Source organism: Phyllostomus discolor, chromosome 12, assembly GCF_004126475.2.
Source record: "Phyllostomus discolor isolate MPI-MPIP mPhyDis1 chromosome 12, mPhyDis1.pri.v3, whole genome shotgun sequence".
Taxonomy (NCBI): Eukaryota; Metazoa; Chordata; class Mammalia; order Chiroptera; family Phyllostomidae; genus Phyllostomus; species Phyllostomus discolor.
This window is the reverse complement of record NC_040914.2, coordinates 39,167,939-39,189,889: the sequence shown is the minus strand read 5'-3', so window position 1 is coordinate 39,189,889 and position 21,951 is coordinate 39,167,939. Positions and strand designations below refer to the sequence as shown.

The following is a 21,951-nucleotide window of genomic DNA, read 5'->3' as shown; positions in this document are numbered from 1 at the left end:
ACACACACTGTTTTTATATATTTCTTTTCATTTCTAATTAACAGTGTAGCTTGGAACCTAGTCCTCGTCAATGCCTAAAGCACTCTCTTGCTTTTTAAAGGGGCTGCGTGCATTTCTGTTGTCGGGCTGTGTCATAATTTATCTAGCCAGTCCCCTACGGTGACTGATGAGGCTGTTTCCAACCGGAAGCTCTGACAGGCCAGCGTAATGAATCTGCGTGTGTTTTTGTTGCAGTGCTGCGTAGGCCCCTCTGAGATCTCTCATGTCACGGGTGTGGGGGAGGGAGGGTGCGGAGTTTATGGCGGGCCCCCCTTTTCCAGCCAGCAAGACATAGATTACCGCTGGAGTTTACTCCATAGTCAGCAGAGAATTCATGTGGCTGTGTGGAGGAAGAGCTCGGAAAAAGCATCTGGACAGCAGCTGAAGTCTGGTAGCAGCAGCAACAGGAGCACCCCTTGTGCTTTTCCAAATCTGCCTGGGCAAATATGCCCCTGTCATCCTTTCCACCGGACCCTCAGGCCCAGGGGCTGGACCCCGTTCTATGACTCAGGCAGTCAGAGGCAGAGCTTGTACGTTAGGGCAGTATGGACCAGCAGACAGGGAATGAACAGGAGGGGGTTCTCCAAGGTTACGGACCTGCGGGTGTTTCTCTTGCGAAAGACCTGGGCAACTTAGTTCAGCTCAGTTCTCACATGCTCTGCCCTGAGATCAAAGCTTTCAGCAAAGCTAGTTGCATGCCTGTCCCTGTCTTGCTTTGTCTGAAAACGCCTCCTCCCTGGACTGCCAGCCCTGACTGAGGCCCTAATGATGTCCCTCCCAGAAGAGATGCCAACACTGAGACCCCCCACAAATGCACTCTGCCAGGATGAGCGAGAACCCTTTTTTATATCGAGGCCATTGTTCCAGCCCTCCTTCTAACAAAAATTGTTTGAAAGTAACTAATATCAAGTCATTGATTGCCGTCCCCCTCACCACATTTTAATGTGAAAATTCCCAAGCATCCAGAAAAGTTGAAAGAGTTATGCAGTGAACACTCACCTATGTACCACTGAGATTCTACAATTAACATTTTCCTAGATTTCCTTTCCTTTTAATATATTCTTTCATCTCTCCAAGCCACTCATATTTGAGGTGTTTTCAAAGCCTGGCTTAAATATTCAATTCATTTGCTTTTAAAACTTCAGAACAGGAAATTTAACACCTTCTTTAATGAACACAGAATAATTTAGTTCCATTCCCAATTAAGCTAATAGGGAGGGAAGGGAGAAAGTTAGGGAACTATAAAGAGGGGCATGTGGCTGCAGGAAGGGGGAGAGAGAGTGAGAGAGAGAGGAGGGGGACAAGGAGGGAGGGGTGTGAAGACAGGGAAGGAGCCTCGGGGTTTGCAAATGAAGCGGGGCAGGTTTTGGACGCAGACACCAGCTGCTGTGCTGTTAAGGACACAACTGGGACCCAGTCCAGCTCCCAGCCTGTTGACCTCCCCCTGTCGCTGTCAACACAGCCACCTACAACCACCCCAGGACAATGGAGCTTGCTGGCCGGGGAGGTCCAGCTCCACAAACATATGTAAAGATACCAGCTTTGAACTGCATCCCCATGCGTACTACTGGCACATAAGCCCTTGGATGGTTATTTCACTTCTCTGAGCTGCTGTACACTCATCCATAAGTCTGTACATGAAGAATATACACCTCAAAGGGTTGGTGGGCAGGTGAGATGGGATGAATGCAGACATGCAATAGTGGGTGGGACGTATGAAATGCCAGCTATCTGCCAGGCATTGGGCTAAATGGTTTACATGCTTTATCTCGTTCTATCTCCTCCACATGGCCTTATGGAGGTGGACACTATTACTGACCTCCTGTCAGAAATGTGGAAACCGAAACTCAGAATGGGGAAATTCTTCTCCAGGTGGCTCAGCTGGTGGTGGTGGAGCCAGACCCTCTGCTGCAGAGCCCACATGCTGCCATGCCTTCAGCACCGTGCCTGGCAGTGACCCTGCCACATGTGACTGCACAGGTCTGCTGCAGAGGTCAGAGTGAGACAACCCATGAGTAAGTGCTAGCACCCTCCAGGTCCTTGAGAATGTTTGTTGAATGACTGACCAAACGTGGATGAGCTCATCAAATAATTGTCATACTCCTTGGCTGCTTTCTCTAATCATTAACTTTATAGGAGCATCCCTCTGACAGAAACCTTATGGAAAATCTCTAATCCCGAATTATACAAGGGTCGGGTCTAACTAAAAGATGACAAGAGAGTCATTTGTGTTGTGACCTCAGTTATTTTATAGCACCGCTGAACCTATCATATGTTTTTTTTTTTTTGCCAGTGATCAAACAACAGGACAGCAAAGCATAAATGCCAGGTCTAGGGCAAGCCCTCCCTTCTCCCACCTGGTCCAACTGGCACTGGACTTCCCCAGTGTGCCGTGGGCAACCTGACACCCAGTCTACCCCGGGGCACAGAGCTGGCTGCCTCCAGACTCTCCTTGCCTTTGATGGGGCCTCTCCCTGGACTGGTAGCAATGGCTTTGCATGGTTGTTTCCCACCTTTTGGGATAGACTTCCCTTTCAAAACTTGTCTAAAAAAATAACCCCATGAATTTATCCCTAACCACAATGAAGAAGATACATAGAACAGAGTGAGGCCATGTATGGAAAAGGGCTTTGAAATTTTCTTGAAAATTGAGGTACAAATGCAAGATTTTAAAAGTCAGTTCCATTGCCAAAAGGCCAAAGCAATCCAGTGTCCATGATGGGTGAAAGTTTAACCAAACATGGTCTATACGTACATGGGGATATTATTCAGCCTACAAAAGGAAGGGAATTCTGAAACGTGTTGCAACATAGAGGAAGCTTGACAACATCATGCTGAGTGAAAGAAGCCAAGAACAAGGACAAGTACTGTATGGCTCCACTTCCGGGAGTAACCTCGAGAGGTCAAGTTCAGTCCGATGGGGAGTTATTGTTGTTTAAGGGACAGAGTTTCAGCAATGAAAGGTGATCTGAGATGGATGGTGGTAATGGCTGCACCCAACTGAACATTTCAAACTGGTTAGAAGAGTGAGTTTTATGTTCTGTGTATTTTACCACAGTTAAAGATAATTAATTTAAAATCTGTTCTTTGCTTCATGATGGTGGTTTTGTCTCATTTTCACCTTAGCCAGTTAAGAGGACAGTATTCTTCACTTTTTATAAGATCCACTTCTAGTATTTGTCACTTGCGCCTCCTTCATTTGTAGAATGGGGATAAAATCCCACTTGGGGATTGTCGAGAGGGGGAGAGGAGGTGGCATCTATGAACTTCCGCCTCCTTCTCTTTCCTCCTCTCTTTTCTTACTCTCTGTGAAATGAGAATTTCTTTATCTTCTGTCTTTTTCCTTGATTTCTTTTCTCTTCCTCCCTTTTTGTTCTTCTGCCTTCCTCTCACTGAAGGAAACACTGCCGAGGCCACCACAAGCACAGTGCTCTGTCCCCCTCCCTCAGTGACAAGGCATATCCTCCAGATCCTACTGGGCCACCCTTCCTGATTTCTGGCCTCAGGCTGGCAATTGACCATTGGTCATCTGTCAGTTATTGTACTGGGAACTCCATCTATACGTCTAGTTTTTAATAAAATTTCCAATTTCCAGCCCTGGCTGGCGTAGCTCAGTGGATTGAGCGCGGGCTGGGAACCAAAGTGTCCCAGGTTCGATTCCCAGCCAGGGTACACTCCTGGGTTGCAGGCCATAACCCCCAGCAACCGCACATTGATGTTTCTCTCTCTCTCTCTCTCTCTCTCTCTCTCTCTCTCTCTCTCTCCCCCCCCACCCCCCGCCTTCCCTCCCTAAAAATAAATAAATAAAATCTTAAAAAAAATTTCCAGTTTCCCATCATGTAGCGTAACTGCATTCCAGCAGGTGTGTGGGTTTCCTTTCATTACAGAATTTTGCAGTGAAATGCCCTGGAACCAGCTGGGAGAACTCTGCTCATTGAACTTGGCCCTTTTCACACTCAGGTTAAAACGGACCTTACTGACACCTCTGTCTCCACACCTGTGTTTTCACATGGGGCGGACCGACCTTTTCTGTTTGCCTTTTCACCAACATTCAACATCAAACTAATTCTACCTGTGAATTGCAGAAACACAAACAGCTCCTTTGCCTAGTAGTTCCTTCCTTCTCTTCTTCAAGCCTGCCCCTGCTTTGTACTCTATTGAATAGTGGCTGTACCTTCTGGAACACTCCTGAACTGTCTTATGTTATGCAATGCAGAGAATGTCCTGTCTCATTATCGGAAGTTGCTGGCAGAGCGAAAAGAAACAAAAAACAAAAGCTGCATTTCAGGAACTTCATTTAGTGAAATACACTTCCTTTGGTAGTTTGCCAGCTAATTTCTTCAGCCGCAATGAAAGTAAATGGCTCTGGGCATGGCGTGTGTGTGTAAAGACAGTGAAGGGAATCAATACACTAAATCAGGTGCCAGTTTCAACCGATGTTGTGGTTCATTCACGAAACTGTAGAAAAGAGATAAACTTACTGGCAAACGCAACTTATCACCATAACAACCTCATCCTCTGTCTCTCACATAGAGGAGAATAAAGAAAAATAAAAGTGTATTTGATGACAAAGGAATTGCTGCAGATTACAGATGCCTAACATATAGGAAAACAAACCTAGTGTGTTATAAATGCATAATTCCTATAATTTTTATTTTTTTAATAACTAAAGCTTTCAGATTGTCTATATATAGTTTCCTTACTTGCTACTGAGGCCTTTAAGTCAATTTAACTATTAAGATTACAGGTGGATACCTAGGAATTAAACGGGAATTTTGCATTTTTCTACATAGAGTTTCACTAAAGAATGTCATTGATTATCTTGTTTTCCCCATTGCAGAGTAGCAAACTATGATATAAAATATAAGTGATATCCTTTAAAATATACAATTCAAAATAAAGCAGTACCCAGAGTCAATTGACTTTAACTTCTACTCTCAGAGTATTTGAGCACCAAATTACATTACTTTCTATTCAAGTATTTTTGAATACCCATTATGTGTCAAAATTGAGCTAAACGCTATGGGAGAATACAAAGAAATGTAAAACAGTTCCTTCCCTTGAAGAGCTTTTCATATTCAGGAAGATGAGACACTCATGGAATCACTCGAAAACAACTCAAGACATGTCTGTGAAAAATAAGATTAGATACACACAGTGCACTATTAAAATGCTAACCAAATCCATGTACATGTTTAAAAATTCAAGATGGTGCAAAAGAGCACAGTGAAAAGTAATCCTGCCTTCTACCCCTCACCTAGCAATCTCTTTTCTGAATTCCTAGTGTAGCCTTCCAGCCATAGCTTAAACACACGTAATCACATATCAGCTTATGAATAGTCATGCACATCTATTTATTTACACAAATTCAACCCACATGCCCACATTTTAAAAGAAGATTCATCAAGAATAATTAGTCACTGTTTAGCAGTCTCAGGAAATGATCCCATGGTAGAGCCTCAATAAATATTTGAATAACTAAATGAATGAACCAGTCCCCTTTGGTGAGATATTTCAATTTCTTTCTATTTTAAATAATGCTGGATGAAACATTTCGGTCATTCAACCCTTCCTTAGGTAGATTCCCAAAGGAGGAATTACTAAGTCAAGGCTTTTAGGTTTTGCCAATTTGCTTCCCAACAGGCTACTTGCTTCCGTCAGCACTACCATATGGGTAGTTTCATTTTTTTTCTGCCTTTGCTAATTTGTTTGGTGGAATCTCAATTGTTGCTTCAGCTCTGGCTGGTGTGGCTCAGTGGAATGAATGCTGGCCTGCAAACTAGAGGGTTGCTGGTTCGATTCCCAGTCAGGGCACATGTGTGGGTTGCAGGCCAACTCCCTAGTTGGGGGCACGCAAGAGGCAACCACATAGTGATGTTTTTCTCCTTCTCTTTCCCCTTCCCTTTGCCTCTCTCTAAAAATGAGTAAATAAACTATTTTTTAAAAAATCAATTGTTGCTTCAGTTTCCACTTCTTTGAATTACGTTGTACTTTCCAAATGTCTGCCAGTTACTCATAGGGCCTGCTTTTGAGAATTGCTTGGTAGAATCCTCGGCACATTTAGCTACTGGGGTTTTCTTACAGAATGGTATGACCTCTTTAAATATTAAGACTATTAATTCTGTTCCATAATATTAAAAAATAGTTCCCTTCATCTAGTGTTTGCCTTTTGAGTTTTGATTTAATTAGCTTATTTTTGACCTAGAAGATGTATATTTTTTATCTGCACAGTTTTCTCCATTGAGTCATCCATAATTCATTTCATTTCACTGCCTTTGAGGCTAGAATAACCTACTTAGTGCATCTTTTCAAAAACTGTGTAGATGAAGAAGAGAAGTCCACCTTACACTTACAGCCTGTTAATGGGGACATGTCCTAAGCATTTACTTGTAGAGGTAGACTGAGAATTCACCTCATCTTTGGATCTGAGGTATGGGGATTTATGAAAACTTCATAGATTTCCTTCTTGGAAGCACTTTGTCTTATCGGCAAACTTCCAAGTGTGAAGCAAATTATCTGAAGTTGTCAAATGCCATTTTCTTTCTCCTTCTCTGTTTCCCTACCACCCAGAGTGCACAATTGATGAAGACTTGGTATTGGGCCTCTCAGTTTATCTCAGATCCTTTATTCACACAACTCATTAAGAATGAGTCTGATCCTATCAGTCAGGGTTCTTCACCACAATAGGACCAATAGGATACCTTCTCTCTCCCTCTTTCTCTCTCTCTTTCTCCCTCTCTCTCTCTAAATGCCTTCTTTTCTTGGAAACTTCCATTTTTGCTCTTAGGAGCTTCCACTGACTTGATGAGGCATTATTGAGAATAATCTTCTTTATTGAAAGTCAGCTGATTATAAATGTTTATCACACCTAAAAATACCTTCACAGCAAAACATCTAGTCTAGTGTTTGACCAAACAAATGGCCACCGTAATGTAGCCAAGCTGACACATGAAATTAACCTTCACATTGATCTTCTCATAGGATTGAATTTCTTTCCTATATCACATATCCAGGGAGGCACCTGGTCTTCTTTTTTATTTAAAGGCCCCTCCCAGCCCATGTTTCCATGACCTGAGAGCAGGTCTGTGAGTATGTTGTCTACTAAGTTTTATTAAATATAGGTTAAGATTTTGGTAGTTTTTGTTTGTGAGCACAATCACTGCCAGCATATTTTAATAGCTGGCTTACCGGCTCCACAAACCAACTGCTCCAAAAGTTGGATTGCAGTGAATTCTATTCTAGGAATGATGAATACATTATGTGTAGCTTTACAATATGGTTACTGGGGAGTTTCACATCTAATAGGGCACACGATAAGGGGAGCTGCTGAGTGTGCAGTTCAATGCCCACGGTCTGGGTGTGATATGGAGGCCTGTGCCATACTAGTCCTGGGACAACAAGGCAGGCCTGGGAAAGGGAGGCTGGAGGTGCCAGCTGGCCAGAGTGTCACTAAGTCAGAAGAAGAACATGCAGCCAGATGTGAGAACCTGCAATGACCACAGTTGCTCACGTACTGGGAGGAAGGGAGGAGGGAGGGATGCCGACCTGGCAAAGGGGATGGAACCACGTGGGGAGCTGCTGCTGAGCTGGTACTGAAGCACAGCTCATGTGCAAGGACTGCAGCAGATGAGAACAAAGGACTTGCCACCAGGAGCATGGAAGGTAGAGTAAGGAGATGGTTCTGCTTCCAGGTGCTTGTCTGAACAGAAAAAGTAAAACTGGACCTGTTTCCGTCTCAGCCTATTCAATTAGGACAAGCTGGTCCTTGGCCTCCTGGAGACCCACAGTCTTGGGAGCAAGAACAGTCACAATCACCCTTCTTACAAAAGAACCTGAGGTCCAGGGAAGGAGCTCTCTTACACAATGTCATGTAGTTATTTGTTAAGATAAAGGTAGTCACATGTGTTATGGGTTGAATTGTGTCCCTCCCTAAATTCATCTGTTGAAATCCTAACCTTGGCACCTCAGAACGTGACCTTATTTGGACACAGGGTTGCCTCGGATGTAATTAGTTAATACGAGGTTATATTGGAGTAGGGTGGGCCTCTTACCCAGTATGATTAGTGTCCTTATAAAATAAGGAAGCTCGGACACAGACGCTGCACGCAGGGAGATCACCATTCAAAGATGATTCGAACATGGCAGAGAGCAGGGTGATGCTTCAACAAGCCAGGGAACATCAAAGATTGCAGCAACCACCAGAAGTTAGGACAGAAGCATGGGGCAGATTCTTCCTCAGAATCCTTACAAGGAACCAACCCTGCCACAATCTCGACCTCAAACTGCTAGCCTGCAGAATTGTGACAGAATAAATTTTTTGTTGTTAAGTCCCCTGGGTCATGGTAGCTTGTTATAGCAGCCCTGGGGAACGAACACAGTGTGGAAACATATTACTTTTCTTTTTGTTGTTGTTGTTGCTTTTAATGAAGAAAGAGGTCTTGGAAATTGAGTTAACTTCTCATTTTAAGTAAGAACATTTTTTTTTTGCTTAGCAACTACATAAACAGAAATTCTTATAATTCAACAAAAATGATGGCGTGAACATTCAGACACTGAAGACATAAGGAAACCAGCAGGTTTCTCAGTGAGATCATTTCAAGGCTCCCCTTATTTTCTGTTTATTATCTATTCACCAAGAGAAGGTACGTAGAACACCCACAGAAACTTGGAGGATCACTGACTCAGAGTCACAATCTAGGACTGGTCAGGAGTTTTGGAGACCTTCTCTGTAGGGGAAGCAGTAATTCAACATTCAGGTTTCTCCACATTTCACCCTCTGAGGAAACTACAATAAGCTGGAGAGGCTCATTTCAATTACTCTAAAAAACCACACAGGAATTTGTTCTGACAGATTGAAAGGATTTTTGTCTTGCCACATGTTCAGCAGTAGAAGTTGCCCGAGAAGACTTTTTCCCTAGATCTCCAGGTAGATAGACATTTAAAAATGTCTTGTCACTCCACAGAATAATACCAAAGACAGCTAAGTGAAAGGAAGGATTTCATGGTCAAATCTAATGATGGAAAAGTTGAAGTATCAAAGTAAAGATCAAAGTCTGGTTGTGGATTTCTTCTTCTTCTTCTTTTTTTTTTTGCCTTTGAAACAGCTAACGGTCAATCATAAGTATTCAGCCACAAGTACACGAGTAGTTAAACCAAAGGTAATTTGAAGCATTCAAGGCTACTTTGGATATGAAACAAAGTCAGCGAAGGGAAAAGGCGCATGGAGTGAAGTCTGGAGAAACCAGGCACAGGCCTGCAGGTGTCCTCTCCCAGCGAGGTACACAGAGCACGTTTCACTCCCCAACAGTGACTTGTGACAACATGTGTAAGGTGGTGTGTATCATGACAGCTCATTACAGACTCCATGCCCAGGGTTTTTACTGGGGGCCAGTCACGTAGGCCCCCCTGTGCCTACTACACACCGAAATTCTGGACTCCCAGAAGGAAAGCATGCTCTACATTTTTGTCCAGACAGTGTAGGCATAGTGAGCCATTCTTAGCACTTCTGGGAACAGTGGGACCCCTCCTGAAATCTAGGCTCCCGGATGCTAGCCAAGGCTTGCAGTGCTGACTCGTTTTTGCACATGCCCTCAAGCACTTATACACAGAATTTGAAGAAAATGTACAAGACCTGCAGGAATGCCTTCTGTTTTTCTTTCCTGCATCCATTTGCTGTGCTAAGAATTCTAAGTTAGCCCAATGTGAGTCCTTGTGACGACTGTTAAGATGGCTAGATCTGCTGGGTATGTACTCCAGAGTGCCAAGGGGCTGGCACTCAATCTTCCCAAACTCCCTCCAAAGGGATTATGTCATAGATAGAAATCACATGTAACCTGGTTTGGTTTGGTTTTGACTCAACCCTCCCACGCCGACGTGGCTCCATCTCTCTCAAGCTTGAACGTCAGAAACATCACCTTTTATCTTTCCTCTACTCTACCTTCCCTCCAATAATAATAGCTCTTTCATAGCACTTAAGACATACCAGGCCCTGGCTGGTGTAGCTCAGTGGATTGAGTGCCAGCCTGTGAACCAAAGGGTCGCCAGTTTGATTTCCAATGAGGGCACATGCCTGGGTTGCGGGCTGGGTCCCCAGTACTGGTGCATGAGAGGCAGCCACACATTGATGTTTCTCTCCTTCCCTTCCCCCTCTCTAAAAATAAATAAATAAAATCTTTAAAAAAAGGCATATCAAAAACTGTTCTAAGGGTTTTTATATATTTACTCATGAATGCTCATAGCAACCAATAAGGTAGCTATAGTGACCTTCCTTTTAAACAAGAGGAAACACAGGCACAGGAGTTTAGGCAGCTTCTGCAGGTCATGCAGCCAGCAGGTCACTCAGCCTCAATTCAGAACCCTGCAGTCTGGCTCCAGCCCCATGCTCTCAACTCCTCCATGGCCCCACCTCTCAGGGAACATACCCAGAGCTGTACACAGCCAGGCTGCCTCGGCCCAGCGCTGGGCTAATAACAGCCCCTACCAGATCCCTTGAACAACATGAACACCAGAGATTCACAGCCAGTCATCTGTCAACTAGAACTTCTCTACTGACAGGCATTTCCCAACCTCCTGAATGACCGTAATTAATGTTCTCAATGATGACCAAGTGAACCACAAAATCCGGAAGTGCTTCATGGGCTCTTAAAAAGTAATTACACCTTGGCACAACAATATGAATGTACTTACTGTCATTTGAACTGTACATTTAAAAGTGAGTAAGGTGGTAAATTTTGTTATGTGTATTTTGTCACAATTTTTTAAAAGATTTTATTTATTTATTTTTAGAGAGGGAAGGGAAGGAGAAAGAGAGAGAGAGAGAGGGAAACATCAATGTGCGGTTGATGGGGGTCATGGCCTGCAACCCAGGCATGTACCCTGACTGGGAATTGAACCTGCGACACTTTGGTTCGCAGCCCGAGCTCAATCCACTGAGCTACGCCAGCCAGGGCTACAATTTTTTAAAAGCAGATACAATTTCACATGAAGGGTTTCTGGGATATTTGTGTTTTAGTGTGTCACAGACGTATCTTCCTTATCACCTAAGTATCTGTTGGGGGAAGAGTTTTACTCTGGTTTTCTTGATGTTTCACACTGATCCTGGAAAAACAATCCATCTTTAGAGTCCGGTTACCACTTGAAGTATGATTGTGAAAGTCCGGTCACCCTTTGTATATTTCTGCTTTATAGATAGCCTCAGTGCTCACAAAACAGCACCATGAATGTTCAATTGCCCAGTCACGTGTGGGAGCCAATTTCTCCTCACTCGGAGCACCTGGAGTGACTGACCCCAGGTTCTTCCCAGTCACGGAAGTGTTTTCTCCTTGCAGAGCCAGAAGGACCCCCTTCCATCCTCAGCCCTGCCGTAGATCTCTCCAGCTGGTGTGTGTGCCCTTCTGACTGTCAGGAGAGCAAGCTTCTTCTAAAGCTTTTTTTCTCATGCTCAAGGCTGCTGATTCACAGCACCCCAGTTTCAGTCCTTCAGTAAGCCGCTCAACTCCCCACCCCCTCCAATTTCTTCTAGCCTCCTTCCTCCTCAGGTATTTAAAATATTACCCCTAACTCTCAGCAACCAATACCAAACAGGCCTTTTTTTTTTTTTTTTTTTTTTTTTTTTTTTTTTTTTAAATCTCCAGGGTTCTCTTCTGCTTCCTCTTCGGAGGTAACTTCAGCTGTAGCTCATGTTCACGAGTGCCATACTCATGGTCGGTGTCTGTAGTATGTACAACTAAACATCTGAACAAACAGAACACAAGAGTTCCTTAGTTGTTGCATAATGAGACTGAGAAGAAAGAAGGGTCAAAGGGCTCCTCTAAGTAGCTTTCTTCCCTAATCTTTATTTTACATAATTGTGGGGCAGAAGCTTAACTGTGCTAAAGTCAATCCCTTTCCCACTGTCATGGATTTAAATACGTACATTGAACGGGAGACTTCTGGCGAAGAACGGGTTAACGTCGCAGCCCTGCAGCATTGCAGGACAGCAGTAAAACCTTGGCTGCTGAGTTTAATTCTTACCCAGCCTTCCAGCTTTTTCTTCTAACCTTCAGGCTTCCCCTTGCCTCTTGTGCCTTCTCTCTGAGCAACAGTCTTCCCTGTATGTAGCACTGCCCTTAGTTTCCTGAACTTGACTTATCTGCCCATTTCTGAGCACACTGGAAAATATTAGCTCCTAGAATTCTGCCTCTTTTTTCCCCCATAGTTTTATACCATGTCCGCAGGAGGAGGTAGCTAATGAAACCGATTTTACCCTTAAATATGTTCACGTCACACATAATACACTCTGACCTCCAGGCTGAGGCTGCAGGAGTTCGACACCGATTTCCCTGCTTGATCAGATTAATTTTTAAATGCTGTGTACTGCACTCAGTATGAAGTGTCTCCCATAGCTTTTGAGCAAAGCTGATTATCTGTTATATCGTTTGCTCGTTCTATCCACCTGTCTGATGCTAGTTTCATGTTGCTGCTGCTTTTTATTCCCGTTTGAATACAGCTGCTATGTCAACATATAACTTTAAGAAGTATGACTTTTCAAGAGCGTGGTGTTGGGGGACTGATGACCAACCATCCTGCTACTCTCTACAGAGCATGGATCTACCTGTGCTTACCCAGCTGCCCACAGCGCAGGGTAAGTCCTCTTCTCCAAGAAACTCTTCCAGGCAATTCCCACCCACTCTGGTCTTTACCATTCCTGGACTTCAGAGATGTTATTATTTAGCCCCCAATCAGATACTTGATTGTATTCTGCTTCCTATTAGCTACCTTCACATCATAAATGCCAACCCTGCCACCAGACTTACAGGCAGATCCTCAAGAACAAGGTCATTAGCACCTATTTGTCTCAGTACCCCCACACAGCAGGGGGGTGGTGGCCAGGACAGGAAAGCAGCCAGGGCTGAGGGGCCGTGGACACCAAAGTGAAAGGACCGAACGAATGCCTGCCCTCAGAGCACCCAAAGCCCAGTTGGGAGGACAAGTGTGAGAACCTAACCTTTAGCTGTAAGCTACACAGACCTGCTCTGGTTGGAACTCAGAAAAGCGAAGTCTCAGGGGCCAGATTCCAAAAAGATAAGAACTTGGAGGCTTGGGGAGTTTGTGGAACCATCTACTGAGAACATTTTCTGGAACGATTCAGTCACAGCTCTTCTCAATTCTCTGCTCAAGATTCAGCTGATGGGAGGCAGGGATGGGTGGCATAGGGGGGCATGGGGGGAGAAAAACGGAGACAATTGTACTTGAACAACAATAAAAAACAGATTCAAACTGAGAAGGAGTTCCACCCCCACTAGGGCAGAGTAGGTGCCTGACAGACTGGCCCCACCACAGAGACCAACTGCAAATGATACACAAAATGCAAAACACAACTACGCAATGTCTCTGAACAGTGAACAAAAGCAAACAAATTTTGAAAGGAAGTCAAAATTTGGAGACATTAAAAAAAAACTCAAGGTGAGTTTCCTTTTGAGGTGGGTGGGTAGATGGAGGGGTGTTGGTTAGCCTGAGTCATTGTATGTATGGCTTGGGGTGGCTTCAAGTCTAATAGACTGCCTGCCATCTTTTTTGGTCTAAGCAACCAGGAGACATTTGTCCCAGGGCAGCTACAGCCATCAGGAAATGAAAGCAGAACCTCAGAGCAGAGAGAGCCCGAGACAGTGGGGGTCATGAGTTTTGACTGTAGGGAAGGTTCAGAACCTGGCTGGGATCAGACACCAGGCTATGGCCAAGTGCAGGTGGGGTCCCAAAGCTGAAGATGCCAGGGCCCTTGGGGTTTCCTTGTGACTGTACTGCCTCTACCTGCTCTTTTCCTACTATTTACACCTAGTAAGGAGAAACAACGTGTTGAGGAGTCATTCTGCTGCACATTAAAATGATCAGAGCTGGAGTAAAATACCAAGGAGTTCTCAGGATAGAGATACTTCTGGCTGGCTGGTTAGGAGCAACTGCCTAACACGCCAGCATTCCAGAGACTCCATCGGAGTGCCAGGGGCAAGATCTATTTCTGACCACCAACGCGCAGGGTGTGTCCTCCTTTTAAGGAGCTCTAACAAATAGAAACCTGTGTTTATATTAAAAGTGCATGAAGTTGTGAAGAGTTACTTTGGCTAAATCTGTTGAAGCTCATTCCATATCAAGTTATCTAGTCAATGGAATTTTATTTATAGTTGTTGGGGATTTTGATGGTCTATTGGGCGGTTTTAATACAGCAATTCTTTAACCAGCTGTTACTTGGGCGTCTCTAACTACACAGTGGTAAACAAAGTCTAAGTCAAAGTCTAAGTCAAAGTCTACCTCCAGGAAAGCCACATGGAGTCTACTTAGGGACATGTGATCTGTAGAGCAACAGACAAATATTAACTATGATAAGAGCCAACTGAATACTGAATAGCACAGCCATTAAGTTATAGAAATTCCAAGGAGGGAAAGCTGTCACTTCAAAAGAGAGAAAATGACCGTTTGCACGCACTGGTTCTGTAGAAGGGGCATCTGCGTGAAGAAGTGTACAGGTACTGAGAGCTGTAAGAGGCGGGTAGTCAGTGTGAGAAAAACCACGAGATGGATGGTCGTATTTTCAGGGGGCCAGGTGTCCTGATAATGTGGCTTTAGAAGGACTGGATCAGTCTGTCTGATACTGAACATGCCCTGAACCTGCGAACTTGGAACCAACACATAAAATACAAACACACTGTAAATTCATCTCAGTAGTGTGTTTCTTACAAGAAAAGCTGGAATACCTTTGGAAGTACACTTGGGAAACTAGTTATATTAACTGCTTTCAGAGACGGGTGCTGGGTGTTTTTCACTGTACACTCTTCAATTTTTGAATGAAGTGTTAACTATTTAAAAAATTTAAATCAAAGGATACGTGTGTGTGCTGAGAAAGGATGTGTGTGTGCTGAGAAAAATAGATGAAATAGGAACAAATGTTTTAAGAGCATTACTATGGTCACATGATGCTCCATCACCAAATAAGCAAACAAGCAAATTACTCATGCAACTGTTACAGAAACAGGCTTATCAGGCATCATTGATACATGCCAGGCTGCACATATTTAAAAGCTTTGACACACATTTACATCTGTGAAGCCACAGCCCAATAAAGATAATGGACCTATTCATTAGTTTTGAAAGTTTCCTCATGCCCTTTGAAATCACTACCTCCTACCTCTTTCTACCCTCTCTCCCATTCCCAGACATCCAAAGAATTTGTCCTCTTTCTATTGGTTTACATAACCAGAATCATTTTGTCTGCTTTCTTCCATTCAAGCAAGACTATTTTTGAGACTGACGAATAGCTGCATGTATTAATAGCCATTCATTAAAAATTGTTGTGTTGTATCCCATTTTATAGATATACCACTGGGTAAATACCTACAGAGTCATATCCCAAGCATGTTTAAGACAAGAAACTACCAGACTTTTCCAAAGTAGCCATACCATTTTGCATTTTCACCCACAAAGTTTGAGAGTTTTTAGTTGCCCCACACCCTCACCACCTCGCAGGTTTTTTAAAATTCTCAACCTTCTGTATGTATTTTGGAGTTCCCCTTTGACTAATGGTATTGAGCATCTTTTCATGTGCTTATTTGCCATCTGTTTATCTTCCTTGGTGAACTGTCTCTGAAACTTTTGCCCATTAAAAAAAATTGGGTTGTTTGTTTATTATTACTGAATGTTGAGAGTTCATTACATATTCTGGATACAAGTCCTGTGTCAGATGTGTGATTTGCAAATATTTTCTCCCAATCTGTGGCTTGTTTTTTCATTTTTTTAACAGTTTCAAAGAAGAGATGTTTTAATATTTATAAAGTCAAGATCTTAATTTTTTTCTTCTTCTATGGCTCATGTTCTCTTCCCTCTGGTACCGTCTCTCTAACTCCAGTCACCTTGCCTTCTTTGGATTCCCAGCTCCATCTCCTCAACTTAGAGAGATCGCTGGGCTGTGGCTGAACCACCCACCCCCAGAACTGGAGCCTGGAGACACAACCCAGGAAGGAAGCTGGGGCAACAGCAGTGCCTGCCTCATTTGTTTCCTGTACGCAAGAATCGTGATCCTCTGTTACCTGCCCTCTGATGTCTTCAAAAAACCCTCGTTTCTTGTATTTGGTTTGTTTTTGCTTTGTGTCACGTGGCTCTGTAAATCTGGTTTCTGACACTACTTCTTGGCTGGTAAGCACAGGTTCCCTTACACTTCCTTTTGAAATGTAGTAAATGAGTTTCTGAGTAAAAGGGAAAGAGCATTTCCAATGAGAGGTGTGCTAATGGAAAGCAGTCTGGCTTCAGGATGGAAGTCTGAGTTCAGACGCCAAGGTGAAACGTGGAAGAAGTTGCCCGCCTATCTTGAAGTGCTCAAACGGCTTGCAGGGGGTCTGTGGACCTCCAGAAACTGTATAAAGACTGTATGCATGGAATGTACACTTTTCTGAGATGCCTAAGGATTGATTACATTAGGATTCAAAGGCCTGGATAATGCAAAAATGATTATTCACCACTCCTCTAAGAAAGTCAAAATTCAGATTGTAAGGGTTTTGGTTTTTTTTTAAGATTTTATTTATTTATTTTTAGAGAGAAGAGAAGGGAGGGAGGGAGAAAGACATTGGTTCCCTGACCAGGAATCAAACCAGTGGCCTTCTGCTTTGGTTGGGGTGACGCCCAACCAACTGAGCCACAGGGGCCAGGGCCAGATTATATAGGGATTTCAGTGAACATTTCTTTCTGAGTTTATGACTTAAAAAAAAGGCTATGTTTAGTGTAGTTTGGGAACGGAGCAAAATTAGTTGCATGCGCATACCATCTGCCATCTTCTCTTGGAACTGGCATGCAGATATACACACACACAGCTGCCTCCTTTGTGTCCTTCCTGTTTCAACCTAAATGTCACCTCCTCAGAGAGGCCTTCCCTGACCACTGAACTGTAATTAGGTGCCCATTATCCTAATACTCATCACTACCTGGTACTTTCCGGTTTGTGGACTTCTGCCCTATTAGAATGTAAGTTCCATGAGAACAGGTACCCCAGTCCATGCAGAATCCCCAGTTTCTAGAACAGTACCTGGTAAAGGGAAGAAGCTCTATAACTGGGCTTGGAGATGGTATTTTCAGTATCAGATGAGCTCCAATCCTGTGTGCGATGTACCCTGGGAAAAGGAAAGGTTGCCACCATGAAGGAGCAGGGTGTGTACAGAAATAAGATAGTCTGTGTGTAAGTCACGCAGGGTATGAGCAGCAAGCGAAGCTGCAAAGAGCCGGGGCAGAGCTGCAGAAATCTGTAAAGCCCTGTATTTGAAAACTGTGTCTCTGACTTGAGTCAAGGTCACCCTGGGTTTTCACTGAGCCTCTATAATGAGCTGGGTTGACTCTCTAAGGGAGACACCCCTGCCAAAGGTGGACAAAAGGGACTGGAAACAGGAGAGAAGCAGGCCTATTGGCATCTCTGCCCCTTCTTTAATTACCAGCAAAGGAGAGGAGGGCAGAAACCGGGAAAGAGACCTGGGGAGCTGCAGGGAAGCACAGCGCACGGTGGGAAGTCCTGCTCTGCAGTATCTGAGGCCATGCCACATCAGGAATGGAAGCTGCTGCTCCCCCATCTCATGTGCCAGGAATTCTTATCATCAACCAGGGACATTTCAGGTGCTGGTTATACTCCCGGAGGTACTGACTATTGTGGGACCTTTATTTCGTAAGAAAAAGAAGTTAAAGGTATTTATTGTGACAAGTGCAGTCAGCTTTCAGTTCGGTTTGTTATTTAAGTTTAGTTTTTCTTTCACTAAAAAAAAGGTAATATGTTCACGTAGTTCAAAATTCAAACGTTCCAAAGGGGCATAGAGTAAAAAGAGCTCTTAGACTTACTGCTGTTCTCCACCTCCCTCTCAGGTCTCCGTGGAGATGACCAGTGTAAACAGATCCTTGTATCCTTCCAGAAATACTCCCTTGGACACAATGAAATGGAACCAGAAGTGCTCAGAGCACATGCAGAGGCCGTTCCTCTAAGTGAGCCAAGGCTAAGGGTTCTGCCCTTCATTTTCACCGGCAAAGAAACAGTGGAAATAGGAGCCAGCAGGACTGGAGGCGGCAGGGATCCCCTCTGGGTTCCTTGGCAGATCACCTAACATGAAAAGGAACTGTGTGGGGGTAGGATGTGATCGGCCAAGTGTCAGGTGCTTTTCATCCAGGACCAAGCTAGCTTAGCTTTAAAAGAGTGATGGCTGAAGACACAATGCAGTTGGCAAAAGAAGTCACGGCTCTCGTGTGTGATAGAGGATAAAGGTTCAATGTGGCAGATGAGGGCCTTCTCTGAAGAGGTCGCTGTGTGGTGTGGAAGCTTGGGAAAAGAAAGCTGTTTCATGTAAGCTGCCCAAGGTGTACGTTTATGAAGGGGGGGGGGGCGGCATCTCTCCACAGTTGAACTGTGGGTGTCCCCAAACAAGAAACAAGAGAACTAGATGGTTCCCAGGTGACATGCCAGGAGATTGACAACAGGATGGGGCCCAGGTCTGGGGATTATATTAGAAAGGATCTGACATGTCCCGTTGGAGGGAGGCCCAATTCTGAAGGTGGAAGACTTCAATGAAGTAGAGGAGGAAGGAGAGGGCAAATCAGGCAACTACATACAACAAAAGACCTGAGTGAACCTATTTTGCAAGGGGACGGTCTTGGAGATGAAACTGGGAGAGGCAAAAAGGAATGGGTTTGGAGCCTGAGGCCTGGGCTCAGTCTGGTTCTAATACTTGTTAGCAGTGTGAACCTGGCAAGTCAAACTCCTCCTGTGTCAGTTTCCTAATGAAGATTAACACCCAAGAGATAATAATAGTCTTTCCTTGGGGTGTTGTGTGATCAGCTGAGTTGCTATACAATGAAGGCTTAGAACAATGCCTGGCACAAAGCTAACTCAACGCTTTTCAGCTACTAGTACTTTTAATAAAGGCCTGTTCAGGCCTGTTTTGCTGGCACAGAAATACGTGGCGATGAGTCTGGAAAAGCACACCCACAGATGGGTTTCACGTAGCGATAGTGAGGGAAAAGGGGATGAAGAGAAAGGACATACCAGGAAGAATGGGAAAAAGCGTTCAGGGCGGAACTATTTCAGAGAAAACAGCCTCCTTGGTAGGCTACCTGTTCAAAGCTAGATGGTTTAAGGGAATGACTCTTGGAAATTAAATGGAGAAAGCTTAAGTTCAGTTCGAAGCATTCTTTTTGTTGCACACTTAGGGCTCCAGTGATATTGCCGAGGACTGTGGCCGGGTCATGCACCAGGAACCTAAGAGCTCTAAGTCAGGAGAGTTGGGTTCCAGTTCTAACTCTGCCCAGAGCAGCGGATGCAATATTGAGCCAAGTCAATGAACAACTGTCATTTTTTAAAAAGGCCAAAACTAGTTCCTAGGCCCTACAAGTATTCAACATCCTTTGATTTTAACCCAGGGGCACTGTCTCCAGAGAACTTAAGAAGATTCTCACCTAGCTTCAAGACCCCTCCCCTCGAAAACAAATCTGTTAAACGAGGAGTTATCACGGGTTCCTTTCCCTTTCTCCAGGTCCCTCCCCAAAAGGAGCAAGGTTTCTAAAATGCTGGCAGTGGGAGAGAGCCAAGTCAATTCAGGAAAATTTAGTGTTTCAGTTATTCCTGTGGGCAGCCCAGAGATGCTTCAGGATCTAAGTCGGAAGACAATGAAAAAAAAAGGGGGGGAGATTTGCTGGAAGGAAACAAACTTTGTTTTGTTTGATTCTCTTTGAGAAGAATGGTTGGACGGTGATAGCTCAGGTTCAAACTACCCGTTTAACAAATACCGCCCTAGAGGGTGCAATCTGGCCCAACCAGGGTTATGAGATCCTGATTCATTAAGGACTCAGGACACTGGACATGCCAGTAGGTTGTCTCGTGTAAATGGGCAACAGGAAGCTTACATACCCTCAAGTAAAAGCATTTCAAGTCAGATATTGGGCTAAGGGCACGCGCTGGTTGTAAAACCATTGGCTTTGACTCTGTGGCCCTGAAGGATGCCTGGTTGTTTAGAACAAAAATTGTGATACGTATAGCTGAGAAGATATGGCTGCTTGCCTTAGGACTATGAACCTACGTCTTGTTTGCTCATCATCCTGTCAGTCATTTTCCTCAAAAAAAAAAAAAAAAAGCAAGAACCTGAATTCAGAAGCACAGAATCCCAAGATTTTTCCAGAGGCGAAGAAGCCCTTATCTCCAGGGCACTGTTCTAGTAATCCCGGCCTGGACACCGCGTCACGAACCCACCCACCCTGCGAGACGGCCCTGAGGGGTCCGCACTGCGGGGTGCAAAGTAACAGCTTCAAACCAAACCTTTCATCATCAACCAATCGTTGGCCCGGGCTCATCCAGAAGAACCATAAACCCTCTAGGGAAGTGAGTGACACTGAGACAAACCTATCGGCGCGGAGGAACCTGAAGGGGTGGGGTCAGAACTAACCAATAGTATCGAAGTAGTTGTTGTTGGGAGGAAGGGAGACCCCAGCGAGCGTGCGTGAGGCCGCTCCGGGGAAGGCGTGGCAGGAAGAATGCAGAGCCAATGGCCGCGGTGGGCGGGCGGCGGCGCGCGTGCGCGCTGGGACCTGGGGCTGCAGGCGGGAGGCGAGAGTGTGGAGGAGGGGATCGGGCAAGAGCGCCGCGGATCTCCTGCCGCCGCCGCAGCCGCCGCCGCAGCGAAGAGGCCATGTTGTGTGGTGTGTGGGGCGGGGGGGAGGAGGAGGAGGGAGTAAAGCCGAGAGAGGAGACGGGAGAGAGACACCACACACACACGGCACAAGATGGCCGGAGAGGCAGCAGCACCCCGAGCTGTCAGGCGTCCTGACGCGGCCGCGGAGCCCGCTGGTTGGCGTGGTGCTGCGCCGGAGCGGCCCGCAGGCTCGCGGGGGCGAAGCGGTCCCGGCTGAGACGAGATCGGCCGTGTGTCGGGGTCTGATCCCCCGGCAGGGGCGCCCGGAGCGGCCGGGCCCACGACGCCGAAAGCGCCGCTGCGGCATCGTCTGCAGAGGCTCCCCAAAGCCCCGGAGGCTCGACCCGGCGCGGGCAAGAGGCCCGGCGGGGGAATCGTGTGCGGGCGACCTCCAGGTGCCTGCAGCCGCGCTCCGACCCGGTAAGTGGCTCCCCGGCCCCTTTTATTGTCCTTTGTCCTTGGGAGGAAAAGCAAAATGTCCTTGAACACGCGAGCAGGAGGGGGTGGCGGGTTGGGCCTCTCTGCCTGGCTCTGTGAAAACCCCGCCGGCGTCGTAGGCTGGTTCCCCGGGCGGGAAGCGCCTCGGCGCCGCGGGGCCCAGGGCCGGGTGGCGCGGGGGGCCCTTCTCCAGACCCTGCGGTGGGCAGGGGGCGGCCTCATTGCCGGCATCGGCCCCGCCGGGAAAGGGGTGGCGGCGGGTGACTGCAGGCGGGAGCCCGAAGGGGACCGCGCGAGAAGAACCCCTTTCTGTCCTGGTGAGTTATTTTGATATTTAGGATAAAAGAAAATCCCTTTCAGGTTCTCCAACGGGGGAGCTTTTTAACCTCTTTCCGGTAAGGTGGGAATTCATCTTGATGGTCGAGTTTAAAAGAACAATGGCACCTTGGCTACGTTTAAAGAAAAATAAAACTTGTTTTTTTTTCTTTTGGGTGTTGGCTCTTAACTCTTTCAAAGCCGATTTTGAAAACGGCTGCAGTATTAACAGATGAGAAGGTACTTGCTGCTTATTAAAACCTTGATGACGTTAGGGTTGTCTTTTAAAATGCAAGTTAGAGGAGGGCGTCTCGTATTTCAAAAATTAGGAAGACAAGTTTACTATAATGTCAAGGCTGTTTAAGGGGAATAGAATTTAATTGGGGTGCTAGACGATGACGTTTGATTAATAGTTTATTTTGCCGAGTTTATCTGACATTTTGATGTTTGAATAATGTTTTGATACTTTTTAAAAGGTCATAAG

At 45.3% G+C, this 21,951-nt stretch overlaps 2 long non-coding RNA genes across 2 annotated transcripts; one reads left to right on the top strand and one right to left on the bottom strand.

Moving 5' to 3' along the window:
- The first annotated feature begins 1,120 nt into the window (after positions 1-1,120).
- On the top strand, positions 1,121-19,384 carry LOC118497729. Its single transcript, XR_004900260.1, has 2 exons — positions 1,121-3,065; positions 17,905-19,384. It is a non-coding gene; the product is annotated as an uncharacterized LOC118497729 (long non-coding RNA).
- LOC118497727 lies at positions 16,647-20,628 on the bottom strand. The gene is made up of 3 exons (XR_004900258.1): positions 20,168-20,628; positions 17,084-18,015; positions 16,647-16,758 (listed from the first exon to the last, which is right to left on the bottom strand). It is a non-coding gene; the product is annotated as an uncharacterized LOC118497727 (long non-coding RNA).
- Between the last annotated feature and the right edge of the window lie 1,323 nt (positions 20,629-21,951).